Here is a 15677-nt window from a genome sequence, read left to right on the forward strand (position 1 = left end):
AGGTGACTCTGTGGACTTCTTAGATGTTCTATCTCTCTCCTCTTCCGGTGTCCACCCTATTTAGTTTTCCCTCCTTTATTGTAAACATTATGAGAATTTGTCGAGTGCTCGTCTATCTTACCTATCAAACTATCTTTTCACTCTGTATTTCTGAAGTAATAGTATTTCCATGTTAAGACAGTATTTCCCTGCACTCATTCATGCCCTCTTTTTAAGGTGGTGTCCACTTAAGTCTGCTGAGAATGCAGATGAATTTTTAAGACTTTTTCATTTCTTTCAGGAAGTCAGTTTTATAGAGTGAAGCGTTTTGATACCTCGAGCAATTTCCTTTCATGAAAATTATTTGATTCTGTACATGCCCAGCATTTTTTCTCAGATTGTCTGGAACGCCAGAAGAATGATTTATTTTTACCCCTGCCTAGAAGATCTTTGGTCTCTGTTGATCTCTTTCAATCTCGGGTGAAGAAGAAAGGGAGTGATATTGTTTGTGATGTTTCCTCTCCATCAGGGAAGGTGTTAATTTCATCTTCTCCTCCTCTTCTTTATTTTCATTTGCTTGGAGTGGATTGAGGGCCTTGATAATGCCAGTAAGCATTTAGTGCCCTCATTTTTCCTTTTAATTTTGAGGCAGAAAATTATTGAGTTGCCCAGGATGGACTCAGATGGGTCTGGAACTTTCCAAGTCTGTGCCTTCCACCCTGGTGTCCTATTTTCTAGTTTTGATACAGAATGTTTTTCAATTATATTTACTCTGATAGTATTTTACAGGCAAGTCAAAAGAAGAGAGGAACTGAGCAAAGGAACTCAATTTCTAGTGTACTGAAAGCCAATATTACCATTCTAGATTAAATCTCTTTTGTGATCTCCTTCCCTCACATAAAGCCCCGCCTGTGGTGAGTGCAGTCAGAAAAGTCAACAGTGACATGATGGGTAGAAGAATGGTCCCCTCCGTACATGGTGGGCGAGCGAGTACAGTGGTGACACCAAAAGACACATTCACAGAAGTTAATTTTCTGTCTACTGGGACTACAGTGGTGGTCAGCTTTCTGTATATTCTAGCAGTACATTCCAGGTTCAGGAATCCCAGCTCTGAATAAGCTTGGGGCTCAGATCCGCTCCACTGGGAGCATGCAGTGACTGAAGGAATAATCAATGACCAGTTTGCCATGTCAGTGAAAAGCAAGCATCCTTCAGGAGTGCTGCAAAGTCAGCACTGGACTTGCTTTAGAGCTGGAGATCGGCTCTGCAGGTGTAAAGAGCTCTGGAAGCAGATTAAGGTTTCTTTTCCTCTGGGTTCAATGGGCAGATCCTGTACAAGAAGTCCACACAGGCTCTCCCCGTCTGAGACTTCAGATGTGGTCTTAAGGAAACTACCAGATGGAGGAAGTCCAGTACTATAGATTTCTGGGCTCTTCCTAAGAGTTGACATTTATTTATTATTTATGTATGTATTTATTTATGTAACATGTATTAATTATCCACTGTATACCAGATTAAATAACCTAAAACATTGATGCTACAAGGGATAATAAAACATGAGATAGGTGTAGCACTTACGTTTAATCCTGCCTCATCAAATAAAAATATGAAAACACTGAGCTGCTGGCTAGTTTTTCATGCTATTCACACACACACACACACACACACACACACACACACACAGGTAGCATGAAGGTTTGGAGAGTTATGGTGTCTGGACTTGAGGAAAGAGGGTCACAGGAGTAGCACCTCACACTCAGGTAAATGGAGCAGCAGGACCTGACTGAATCCAAAGGCTTTGGTCCGTTCACAGGTGAGACATTTGGTAGGCAAGAAACGCTCTGACTTTGGTTGTCTTTTTTCCCAGAATAATGGTAAAAGTAAAATCTATCTGAGACTAAATTGGTGGTTGACTGAGATTGTGACGGTGGAGAGATTTAGCTTAGTGTTAGGTGCAGGGTCATAAAACGAGTCACTACCTTTGCACCCGGTGAGCAAATTCCCCATGTTCCCTCTGTCATCTGTACCAATCTACTGTCCTGTCATCTAAGTTTAGCAGTATCTCTGCCTGTGATCCTGCCTTCACCCCATCCGGATGGTGTCCAAGACCATGCTTGACCTTCGCAGGATATAGTTGAGGACTAAATGCCCCCTTGTGGTCAGATGAAGCAAAATTCCAGCCAGATGCCTAACAACTGGGTTGAAACAATACTTGAATTTGTCATCTTTTCTTTTAAAATATTTAAAATGTTTCTTTTATAATATTCTTGCATCGATTTACATATCACTTATCTGTGCATCTGTGTGTATATAACACTAGTGCATTTCCTGATGTGCACGCACAGGGGGGAAGGACGACCAAGGAAGTCAGCTCTCTACCACCGTCTGAGTTCCTGGACGGAAGAAGGTACTGCCTGAATTTAGAATTTTCAGTGACTAAAGCCAGAGTGCTCTCGGTGCCATGATTGCTGACTTACAGATGATTGACCTTGAAACTCAAGACTATTGGTTGGCGTGGCTATGTCAGCGGCCTGAATGGAAACCTCAGTACACTGCAGCTCAGTTTTGAAGAGGTGAATCGGAAGATCCCATGATGGACGTCATATCAGCCAGAGCTGACACAGGACTGACACACGGTGCATTTGTGGGTGGTGTGGAGTAGGATAGCTTCAAAAGGATGCTCAGGAATGTGATGCTGAGTCAGAACCTCCTTGGCGATCCTGGCGTCTGCATGGCTGTGCTGGCTGATTTAAAGTCAATCTGACAGAAGCTAGAGTAATTTGGTAACAGGGAGCCTCAAGTGAGAAATTTCCCGTACCAGATTGGCTGGAGACAGTTTCTTCATTGATGCTTGATGTATGAGGGCCTAGCTCATGGACTGTACCACTTCTGGGATGATAAACCTAGGTCCTGGAGGTCCTAGATAGAATGAGCAAACGGTGGAAATCAAGACAACAAGCAGCACTCCTCCATGGTCAACCCATCAGTTCTTGTCTCCAGGTCCCTGCCCTTCTTGAGTTCCTGCCCTGGCTTTCCTCACTGATGGGCAGTTGCCTGGAAGTGTAAGGTAAATCAACCCTTTTCTCCCCAGATTGCTTTTTGATCATGGCTCTATCAATAGAAACTCAAGACAATGGCCCCAAAAGAGTGTTAATAAACATGTTAAATCATTACATAGTAGATAACAAATCTAGAGAGGCTCATTTGCAATTGAAAATATCTTGGGAAATCTAAAACATTTAATCGCACTACTTGACTCTGTTTGTCAGGATTGTCTGGAGCGGAAGTCATAATTTATCCAGATGCAGTTGGAATTCTCTTTCTCACAGAAGGCCTAGAAAGCATAAAACTTTTGTTGTTAAGGTATATCTATTTGCCAGTTGTAAGGTGCGCGACTTCTTTGCCTTGTCAAATATGATACGTAGCTACGTGTTCTCTGTTATCCGATGCCAGGCTGTGAGCATCCCTGGGGAAGCCTTCCATGTTGGTGACTCACCTATCAGAACTTGGTCACTGTGGCATCTCTGTATTCAGTCTTACAAATAAGGAAAAGCAGTTGAAACAAGTGGATTCCTTGGCTTATAAATGCTGCAGCCTGGATCCTGATCCAGCTTTGATCATGGAAACATTCAGGCTATGCCTGCCGACATGCTGGATTTCTATTGCAAATTGAGTAGAGATTGACATAAAGTGATAACATTGGCTTATCGCTTTACTTTATGCCTTCACATTGAAACCAATCTTCATTTACATTTGGGTCCGAATCTCATCCAAAGCTTGGCTAGGGAGCTGGCTTGGAATAAGCTTCAGGTCAATGCTGATTACACAGTTTGGATGCTGGAGCAATGTGTGGCTTCCACATGACAGTAATCAAATATGTGACAGAAGGGTTCAGCTATATCATCTGCTCGGAGTGAGGGTTAGAGCACTGTGATACCCTCACATTTTCATGGCTTATTTTGTGGATGCTGTTATTTGTGTGATGCTGAAGACTGATATTTCAAACAAAGGAAGGAGGAAAATATCTGTTACTTTCCAAGTCAGGAAATGAAACTGCAGAGAAAGGTTCAGTGGTAAATTTATAAAGCCCCAGTTCTGAGCCAGCAGCAAAGACTTTCCTGCTTCTGAGACCTGTCTGGCTCTTACTGCTCATATCACCTAAGTACTGAGCCCCGAATAATGCCTGGTGGTTTGTTCAGGTTGGCTGGAAATAACAAAAGCAGAAATAGGAATTCTTAATTCCATTGGCACAGAAATGACCTTATACCAAACGGTCATTTCAGGGAGACAGATTGCAAAGCTTCGATCCCTGAAGACACTTAATTAGACGTGAATAGTTTGCCATTCTGCTAAGCTCTGGGACTTCTGGATGGTTACTGAACAGTTAGGAATCTAACACTCAGGACTTTGCCCTATCCTCTCTCACCCTGTATTGCTTTAAAAGTTCTGCTAAGTGGTCAGTGGCCACCTGGCTGACATGGAAGCCCAGAGGTAGGAAGGCCCTTACTCAGAGGACCACCTTCTTTCTTCCCTAAAGCCATCTTCCGGTGTTACAGATTTGAAAAGCCCGTCCTTCGGTTTGCTTGTTTTGGATCACGGACAACCCTTCAGCAACCCAGCTGGGATATCTTTGCAATTACAATTGGAACATTGTCATCCCAGCTGATTTTCTGCATTCACCTTTCCAGCTGTTTCACCTAGAGCTAGAGGAGGGTTTCTGCTTTGCATTAGCTAGATCGTCTTCGTACTCACGCAGTGTGAGAAAAATACTATACAACTATGCATAAATGAGTACTTCATTCAAGGGCTGTTCTATTCAAGGCTTTTTATGATTCTTTCACCGATATCCAGAACAGGGATGGAGAGAACACCTCTGAGATATCTGGACCTGTCTGGGGACTGGCAAAGCAAGTTGGCCAAAGACCTTCTGCATGAAGAATGGGGGCTGGCTGGGCCTCCACAGTATGGCAGGGCTGTGCATCAGGCTGTCTAGAGTAGCTGTGGACTAAGAGTCATCCTCTGAACTTTTGAGGACTGAACCAGGGAAGTATTCACCGTGAGGGTGGACTTAGCTGATACAAGGCTGTATAGAAATGATACAGTGAACAAAAATGGAAAGCTGTCTCAGAAATGGTGCAGCCGTGGACATGATTCAGTTAACTCGCAGCTTGCCAGGGTCGGGGGGGCGGATATTATATGGGAGTCCAAGCTACAGAGTTTGTAGTCACATGGGGAGGGCAGCGATTGTTCTCAGAGAAGCATCGAGAATGAGCTGCTATAGCAGCCCAGCCATTATAGCATCCCAGCAGCCCTTATAAGGACTTGAGGAGAGGTGGTCATGGTTGGTCAGACCTTCATAAATATGAGGTGAGCTGCGTCTGAAAAGCTGGAAAAGAGTCAAGCAAAGAATTCACAGACAGGAGTGAGGACGGGCTAAGAAAGTGAACATTGGGAGGTGCGACCCTGGCTGTCCAGTCCCTGAGTGGTGGGCACTGAGCTGAGGAAGACTGATAACGAAGACCAGAGATAAACCCTAAAAACCAAGTCTCAGGATAGGGAATGGCCTGGACTAGGTCTTGTCATGGGCGAGGAGAATTGATTCTTATAGAAAAGATCATACATCTGAATCTTCTTCAGAAGCATGACCATCTTCATGGGTGGCAGAAATAAACACATGCTTCTTCTACCAGGTGGGAAAGTTATTTAATAGACTCCAGAGAACCGCTTAATGTGTATTTCTTAGTTTAGTCTCTGGGAGATGTTCCCTGACTGCATGTACATTTCTAATTGTGCAGGAACAATTAGTCAACAGAGCTAGGGTGTTTACTCAACAGTGCTGGGAGCCGTAGACCAGGCTTTAGTGGCTGTGTTAATTTCTCATTCCCTTATCATTCTCATGTCAATAAGGACTTGGAGCAAGGAGTGATGCTCACATTACTGTGAGATTCAGTGTCCTAGTTGCCAGGAAACTCTAGATTCTGCAACAGAAGTACCAATGTTCCATGTGCACCTCAACAGAGGCTCTTGTGACTCTTTCTTGGCACACAAGAGGATGTCCTTATTAACCACAAATGAGGTGGATTGGGAGATTTAAAATGATTAAATTCTGAAGTTCCATTTGAATTCCCACAATGCATCAAGTCACAGCTGTTAGAAATCATCTGAAAACCTATTGTGCTTTGAGTCTATGGAGTAATTAATATTTGCTGAATAAACAAATGAAGTGTCTGCTATGTACCAAGAACTGGGATTAACATTTAAATTGCTATTTAAGCTCTGGGCTCTTGAGATAATAAAAAACTAACATTTGGATAAATCAGATCCAAATCTCTACAACCTAGAAGAAGGCAAACTACTCTACCCTTCATAGCCCACATGGAATCAGTTTCAGTCTTCTGCATACCACAATACACCTGTGCTCAAATTTGTTATAAAATGGTGTAATCTTATCCCATAACCCTTGCCCATCCTCCCGTGTACCTTAACTCATCCCTAGATTACCTAGGCAGCTCAATGCAAACTCTGTATATCAATCTGTATTGATTGTTACAATGTATTTCTTGGGGTATAACGACAAGAAAACAGGTTCATATGTGTTCAGTACAAACATTTTTGTTATTAATTTTTGGGGGTTTGGATGTGGATGCAGAATCCACAGATGTGGAGGGCCAGCTGTAGTTACTGTAAAACAAAAGTGAAAAGATAGCCTTCTTCCTACTGAGGCATATAATTGATGAAGCCGGGATAGTAGAAACTTGTTTTCTGGTCTGGAAGGTAGTATCTGAGGAATTCTCACAGTCAGACCATCCCACCTCAAACTCTGATGTTTCCAGCTCATCCAGAAGGCTCAGAATCAATGATGAGGGAAGACAGCAGAAAGTTGGGAAAGCAGCTTGTTTTGAGAAAACACATACTGAAAGGAATAGGTACTCTGTAGCTCTTATCCTAATGACGACCAAGAACTCAACTTGGAATTCGAATATGGAAAATTAAAAGGGTGATAATATAACAAGTTGGGGAAAGAAACAAAGTGGGGAAACTAGTGTGGTTCATTGAAATACTCCTGCCTGATTCCTGCACACCAGGAGCTACCCACCACAGCATTCATACAGCTCGGCTTCTCTGTGATTCTAGGTGGTGTTCCCGCATCCTCCTACAAAACCTTGCCCCTGCCATAATTATGTTTTCATCATTTTAAGATAACATCCATCTCCTACCACCCAGTGTTTGTAAGGAGGTTCTGAGGACACCCCAAACCTGTCTCTGTTTAGTCATGGGGGCTGTAATCTGAACACCCCGTGTATGTCTAATCTCAGCTGTCAGTTTAACTGCATCTGGACTCAGCTAAAACACAAGCTGCTGGGCACTCCTGTGAGGAATTTTTTTGATAAGATCATTCAAAGCAAGAAGACCCCTCTAAATATGGATGGCACCTTCTTGTGGTGGCCCAGATCAAAAGACGTGCACAGAAGAAACCTGGATTTTGCCTGTTTGCCCTTACTCTCACTGGCAGGTTCATTTATTCTATTGCTGTTGCTGATATTAAATCTTAATCCAGCAACTGTCTAGGACCTCCCCAGGCCCCCAGCACCAAATAACTACTATATCCTTTGTCCTTTGTCTCTCCAGTGTGAGTTAGCTATGTTAGACTACTGGACTAATCATACAAAGCCAATCTAATAAATCATATATATATTTGATTATATATATGATATATATATATATATATACAGTCTTATGTGTGTGTATTTGCCTATGCCTGGTAGGTGATGTGTGTGTGTGTGATTCTCTCAGTTCTTTTCCTTTAGAGAACCCTGACTAACACCTGATTTGACAGACTTTGTCATTACAAGACACCTGTGCTGTAGGAAACGCGGTAAGGGGATGCTGGCAGCACTGACTGTTAACTCCATATCAGTTTTCTTTACTATTGTCAGCTTATTTTTTCATGTTTATTACTGAATTTTTATTGCTCAGGCTACAGTAACATTTTTTCCTATATTTTTAAAACTTTGCATGTAATATATTTGTTCAGAATTTTATGTCTTCTCCCCCAAGAACTTTATTTATTAAGACCTTCACCATGTTCTATACGCCACATAACTATCATATGTATTGTAAATCAAAGGTTCTGCATGTACTTTTAATGTTTATTTTCTATTTTTTATTTCCTTTGACAAATGTATAGGCTTGGACAGTCTTCACTTCGACTCAATATTTATTCTGTCGATTCTGTAAAACTACAGCTCCAAAATGTTACTTTCTCTTAGAAATTCCTTGGGTGTAAATTCATCACACGTCTGCCAAAACTCCTCTATTTTTATTGGCCAAATGTTCATTCCTTTCTGTATTTTGGCAAATTTGTATTATTAAGTTCACATGTGCCCCAATATTTCCTTTTCAGGACAAACCGTTATTCATTATTGATCACAGGCTTGTTGCACTGATTCTGTACTGCTAAGTGTGGATTGATGGTCACCGGTCACTGGTAGGGAATTCCTGTCTCCTTTTGTCAACCCTGCTCAGTCTCTGAGCTTTCCTTATGGAGTTTTCCCCTTTTTCTGGGTGTTACCTGTTCCATAGGCCCCTAGTTGTGTTTGTTCCAGCAACTTTCTGGTACATTGAGCCCACTGAGCAAAGGAGAAGTTTGAAAGGAGCCCGAGGGCAGGGTGCTTCCTAAAATATTTGAATTCTTTTGTTACACAAACCAATTTCTCTCTCCCTCCAACCTTCTCTTCTTCAGTCTTCCTCATTTCTTCTCCTCCTCTCTGTGACCTCTCCTGATGTAGAATTCTAGAAGTCTATGTTGGGTGCCACATCTGTTACTAGGGCCCCAACAGACTGCAATAATCAGACTTCTTATCACTATGTTACAGTGTGGGGCTGACATAGAAAACAGACATTAGAACATGACAGTTTGGAATTGCATGTTAGTTAACTCAGTCTAATCTAACTTAAACACGATCAGAGGAGGAACAAATCAAATGATCAATGGAAGGAACAAAATGCTTGACAGAATTAGCATTCCAGAAATTATTTTTAAGTTTTATTATGGGCTAATAGTTTCTATGTTATTGAATTTCCTTTGAATGTTCATTCGGTTTAATCAAAAAACTCCTCAAAAGATACTAAATGTGTTGGAAAGGGCATCAAATTTATTAATGGCCAAAGAGCATCCTCTTCTGTATGGATTGCTTGCCTTCTCAGAGTTTAGAGTCCACAATAGCAGATGAGTAGAGGGAAGCTGCGTTTGAGCACACACAATATTCCTTTCAATTATTTATTAGCCTATAATTTGTAGCTTATAGTTTATTAGGTGAACAATATTCTTGAGCAAACACATTGGTTCAATATCTGTGTGTGACTGGAATTCCCAGTCCTACTGGAGACTTTCGTGTATTTCAGAAGGTTGGGAGGCTCAAGCACCAACTTAACACAAGAGCTGTAGCTTCTCTTAGAAAGTTCTAGAATCTTCTAATTGACTTGCTAGTTGAGGATGACGTTGAACTTCTTATCCTCCTTTCCCAAATGCTGGGATTATAGGTAGTCACCAACACACCCAGTTTTTACAGCATTGGAGATCTAACCAGGGTTTACACATGCCAGGTGAGCATTCTAACCACTGAGCTACACTCCAGTCTGAGTTCTGAAAATAGTCCAGCTGTGACTAATGTCCAGGAAGCTCACAGGGAGGAGCTTTTCTTCAGTAACCCAAGGCTTCTTCTGAAATAAAATGCATTCTGGAAATTTAGGAAACAAGGTATAAGTTATTACCCAGGAGGTACAGAATCAGTTTATTCTAAAAGGTTTCAATGCTAGTACTTGGCAGCTGGCTGATTGAGGAAAAAGGTTTAAATTATGTGAGATGAAGATTAAAGTAAAGGCGGCGGCAGGGATTAACCAAGCATGCAGGGTGTAAGCAGAATGTGTGAGTAGTGAGTAGAGTGGCAAGGTTACCAGGGAACACTGTCAAAGGAGTGGCTTGAGGGGGAAAAGAGAAGGCCTTTCCTGACTTCCTCGGAGTCCATGAAGGGTCCACTCAATTCTTAATCCTCCCCTGCTACTTATTCCTCCCTAGAGGGGAAGTTTCTGAACTTCCAAAAGCAGAATTGATGAGGGAAGGAGTCCCATGAATCTCTTTGCTTTTGTGGTGGTCAGATGAGCAGTATTGGTGGACGCAAAATCAGACGGGACACAGAAGCTGAAAAGGGGAGCACCAGGATATATGTGTGGAGAAGCCGGGAGGATAAAGAGCCTGTCAGTCTGTGAGTACTGAGATGGATAGATGCAAAAGGCCGGTGAGCTAAGTACGCAGATATATGGGACCCGAGAAGCCCCTGCATAAGGAAACACCACTCCCTTCCCCACCAGCCATCTGCTCTGGGCTTGTTGAGAATATCTCAGAGACTAGTCCCCATGACTCTTCCATGATGGTCTCCTCCTTCTCCTCTGAAAACAATGCCAGGCTCAGGAGAACTGTCATGTTTAGACCTTCTCCAAGGCAGGACATTGTGCCAGGGTTGTAAAGCTGGCTAAACAGCCCTGAAGTCCTCAAGAGTGCACAGCAAGAGACTGACTGTCCCCAGAAGCGAGAGACTGGTTGTCCCCAGAAGCCAGAAAGCTACATTTTTTTGGTTGATTTCAGGTTGTACTTTTGGGAAGCTTTTTAAAAATCTTAGAGAGCTGTGACGGAAAAGCGAGCCAATGTTATGCTCACTTCTCCCCAAAGCTATTTAAGCAAATGGCATTTTTAACATCTGGAATGAGGATCATCTAAAGAAAATTTAAAGCCCTTTTCCCCCAGGGGGAAGAGCCTTTTTCTTGTTACTTAGAATCATACGAACTATGCTGGACCTTTGTAGTCTAGATACAGGAACAGGAACTGGACATAGCCAGCTTCTGTATTGCCAAAACGAGAACCTCCTGACGTGGCTTCTTGGCTCTGTACCTCACTTGCAGGGCCTCAGGTTCACAATACAATCTCTATTTCATTTGATATTTATACCAATAAAGTTTTCAACTTAAAAGGAACGAATGTCTATGTAAATAGAATCACTTAAACAGAAATGCTTTGGCTTTTTCCATTTAACTAGAAACCTGAAGGCAGGTTGTTGCTGACCCCAATCTCCCAAATGTCTTTGCTTTTCCTCTTTTGGTCGCAGAATGGTTGGCACAGCTTCACACGTTGTATCTGAGCTCCAGGTAAAAAAGACAGGGAAGTAAAATTCCAGTGCTCTCTATTTTCTCAGATAAAGAAAAACCTTTATTTGATACTTCAGAGACTTTCCCACAATAAGACATTGTTAATAGAGGAGAAAATTCAGGCGAGCTTCAGCAGAAATGGCAAGGAGCGAGTTAAAGCAGACTCTAGGGCCATCCTAACAGCTGGTTCCAGAAACTTGTTCCTTCCGGGTTCCTTCTCCAGGCTCAGGTCCTGCATCTGTCCCCCCTACTCACGTACCCCACATACGCACAGAACCAGTGTCATTTTTCACCCTCACTGCAGATTAGATTGTGAAGATTCTGAGAAAATGTGTATACTAAAGTCTCCACGTAAAGTGTGGTGAAGAGGACCCGGGGAGAACCTCAGAACTCTCCCGGGACTCTCTGTCAAGTGACCTGTAGCCCAGTGAAGGCCATGAGAGGACTCACTTACTCTGTAAGACTCTTAGGCACAGCTGTTCAAATGGGGAACATGGAGACAAGTGACAATCCTATCTTTGAGGAACCTCATTTCCAGAACCTGAGAGGTGACACAGGACACACACAATATGTAATATCACATATGTGTCCTGAGAAGAAAACCAGTGAGTCACAGGGAACACAGTTAAAAGAGTCCTTATTCAAGGAGTACGAAGGAGACAGGGTTTGAGCAAAGCCCTATGGCGCTGTGGCAGTTACCTTAGACCATACCTGCTGGCTAGCTCGCTCTGTTATTAGCTCTGTGCTAATGTATCCTTCCAGGTCCTATGGAGCCCGAACTGTGTTTCCCTTATACTTTCCCTCAGACTTTGTGACTTTAAATGGAGTATGGTTTGTGAAAATTACATGCAAGAATAATCTATATAAAATTTGCATTAAGGTCTAATTTATGCAAGATCAAATTCACCCCCTTAATGTATAGCTCTATGAGTTTTGATATGCATATAATCTCTGCAATCAAGATAAAGAACAATTCCGTCATCCAGGGAGATTTTCCCGTGTCTTTCCAAGGCACACTTTTCTCCCTTACCTCTAATCATGGCACTCATTTGGTGTCTGCTGTTGAAAGCTTGTTGTATGTAATTTGCATATCAGTACCTCCCTCAACACACATCAGTGGAACTTCTTGTAGTAGATGGGAATCAACACGGGCCCCCAAACTGGATGATGTGCAGAAAGTGAGAGGCTTTGGAGCACTCAGCCCTAAATGGGATGTTTTCACAAAACTCCTCCCCCCTCAAGGTTCAGGGGTCTGTGCAGAAGAGGAGACAGAAAGACTGTGAGAGCCAAAGATGACAGAGAAGGCCAAAGAACAATGTCTTCCAGATACAAGACGGAAGTACGTGCCAATTCAGAGACAGTAGGAGTGCACAGAGGACTCACGGAGGTTCAAGTCAAGTGGGGTCCCAGCACTCACAGTGGGAAGTAGACCTGGGCTCCCACCCCTAACCAAGAAGCTTTCTGTAATTGGTACCCACGGGCAAAGGGAAAATCCGTTTTTTCAAAAGGAGTGTCACTCCGGCTATGAGCCACACTCCAGGGCAGACCCCATCTCCAGGAGTGGTTGGTTAATACAAAACAAAGTCCATGAAATCTAATGGAATTTTTTTTTAAATTTCGTTTTTCTTTGTTTTGACATCTTTGTCTTATTGGTCTTTTGTCTTGCTTGTTTTGATTTTAGTTTTTATGTTATTGCTGAGTTTTTGGTTTGTTGTTTTTTTTAAACAACATAAAATTGGGTGGGTAAGGAGGTAGATGGGATCAAGGAGGAGTTGGAGGAGTTGAATATATTGTATGAAAATTAATTAAAATATTTAAATAACAAAAGAAAATAAAAAATACATGAAATTATTATCAATTATTATTATTAGCGCTTTTGACTGGACTCATCTAACAGTGAGCGGAGGGCTCACTCGTGATGCTGTGTGCAGAGGAAAGTCAATTCATTTTTCATTGCTGAGTAATTTTCATCATGGGCTTTGCCACAGTTGGTTTATTCATTTCCCATTTTAGGAATGTTCATTTGTTTTAAATCTCCATAGTTTTTGGCAATCAAATGAAGCCAGTTTTAGGAATGAATATGTTCCATTTTCCTTGGAAAATTGCTAGGAAGAAGGTTTTATCATATATAATAAATGCATGATTAACTTTATATAAAGAACATGGCCAGTTTTTCAAAAATATCTTCGCTTTTATTATTCCACCAGCACACTCCATCACCTTGCAGGTACTTGGCCTTGCCGGTGTTTTAACGTGCGTTTCCCCAACCAGGACATAGTGCGTTCCTTTGACGACGTTCCTCTTCCATTCATTCCTGAGTGAACAATGACGTTTTATTGTTTGCTTCATGTACTTTTCTTATATTTTCTTTGATGATGTCTTTATTCAGATATTTTGTCATTATATTAAACTTTTAATCCTCTTTTTATTAAGTTTTAAATAACCTTTACATGTCCCAGATACAAACACTCTATTGGACTTTCGAAGTTGACAATATTTTCTCCTCCCTTAGGACTTGCCTTCTTTTAATAGTGTAAACTCTTGAGTTCAGGGAAGCCCAGTTTATCAAAGTTCTGTGTATCTGTGTGGTTGAGCATTTGGTGCTGGCTGGAAGAAATCCTTGTCTAATCCAATGCCACAAATGCTTCTCTATGTTTTCCTGTATTTTGCATTAGGGTTCTCACTTGGGCATATGACGGAATTGGAATGGGTTTTACAGACTGTGCACATGGGGTAGTTTCACTTTTCAACATGGCTGTCACCGCTCAGACTCATTTGGTTTTTCCCTGTTCTCTACTGAAGTCTTTTTTTTTTTTTTTCACCGTTATCAGGACGCAATGCAAACGCATATGTGGGCTGGCTTCTGGCTCTCTTTCCCAATCTACACTTTAGTTTATTTTATGACCGTAAACAGGTTTTACTGTGTTTTAGGGTCACCACTGTTTTAATTTTCTTTTCCTTCCCATGCAAACTTTAGAATCAGCTTTCCTGGTTAAGCCTGCCACTCATTTTCCTCCTCTGCCTTTTCCAGTCTGACTCCCCATGGCTCACACTCTTGTAATCGTCCCTGGTGCCTGTGGCTTCTTTCTCTTCAATCTCACACTCCCAGCGACTGGCTGAGCACGTAGCTCTCATACCTGCAAGCATTCTCCCTGGATCTCCATGTTATCCTGATTAAATGCTCCAAAATATAGCCTGAACGGTTAACAGGTATTTCTAATAAAACATCAAAGATTTCTTCTTGTTTGGAAGAAAAAATACTGGATTATTAGTGTGATGGACCATAAGAGCCAAGTTCTCCCCTCTCTCTCCTCTACCTAGACCAGTTTCCTAGGTGGGGCACTGGCTTTCTCTGGAGTCCTTATGGACCTTGTACTTATGACCCTATTGAGCACCTTGCTTTGCCTTACCTGATTGGCTGCATCTTCTTTCACAGTGACGTCACCGTGTCTACCTCCCCTCACCCCCCAGCAGACAGAGCTGCCTGAGGCTCAGGAGTCTATTTCATTTGCCTGAGCACTGCCAGTGCCTAGCACAACACTCAGCCAAGAGCATCTTTGATTCTTAAGCTAGTAGAGGAAAAGGTACTTACCAAATGGGAAGGAAAAAGCACAGTCCAAAAGATTGGATTTCACAATGTTACACTTTAACTTAACTTTAGATGTGACAGTTGTGTAAAGTTTTCTATTACATTGAGTAAGACATCTTTAGGCTGCCTTGTGCGTTAGGAGTATAAAAAGTTGAGAACCATTTTAATACTATTTCCTGAGTCTCTGCCTTAGCTTCTGTGCCCCTCAGGGCTATACTCACTTCTTTTTGTCTTTCTACTACTTACTACAAAGGGCAGCCCAGAGAACACATCACTTTTCACAGATAGGGAGTGCTTTTGGAGCACTGGATGGTGATGCTGATGGACACTGAATGCATCTTGAGGCTTCACAGAGAGCAAGGCATAAACAGAGCTCAGAGTGGTACCAGAATTCAAAGGGGGGGGGGGACGTTCGCTATATGCCGTGCAGAAAGTGAGAAGAGGAGACCAGAAGGTGGCGGGGGAGGCATGAAAGGTCAGGAAGACCTCTACAGGGTTATATCCTACAGAAGGACTAACTGGAGCTTTGGACCTCCATGGAGATACAGGGGAGGCATATTTCATATCATGAAGGGATTCTTGATCCACATGGGCCACTGTGAAATCCTGCGTAATCTCTGCCTTTCACCAGCAGGGGATAAGGGTCGTCCCTCCTGGAGGCTAAGTGAAGACATAGCTGCAGGTTGAGCAGCTAGCCACTGTGATGTGGGGGGGAAATGGCCTGCCTTATATTAAACCACTGAGATTCCAGGCTTCATATTCTATCTCTGCAGCTCTTACTCTGTCCTCGCATCAGCTCAGAATGATGTTCCGTTTCTTTGGAAGTCGGTGCCTTTAACTTCTCTCAGTCTTCATTTTCCCATCTGGTTAGAAAAAGTGAATGCTATTTCAACATTTCTAAGAACAC

At 42.3% G+C, this 15677-nt stretch overlaps 1 protein-coding gene across 3 annotated transcripts in view; it reads right to left on the minus strand.

Annotated features, from left to right (window-relative positions):
* The window catches only part of Npsr1 (neuropeptide S receptor 1), a 192138-nt gene that overhangs the window by 169006 nt on the left and 7455 nt on the right, over positions 1 to 15677 (minus strand). The window contains exon 2 of one of the 3 annotated variants that reach the window (XR_007234428.3): positions 15551 to 15633. The exons of the other annotated variants lie outside the window; for them this stretch is intronic. The gene's annotated coding sequence lies outside the window, so the exon portion shown is untranslated. The remainder of the gene's footprint in view (positions 1 to 15550; positions 15634 to 15677) is intronic. 3 annotated transcript variants of the gene reach the window in all.

This window comes from Myodes glareolus, chromosome 4, assembly GCF_982192425.1.
Source record: "Myodes glareolus chromosome 4, mMyoGla1.1, whole genome shotgun sequence".
In the NCBI taxonomy this organism is placed as follows: domain Eukaryota; kingdom Metazoa; phylum Chordata; class Mammalia; order Rodentia; family Cricetidae; genus Myodes; species Myodes glareolus.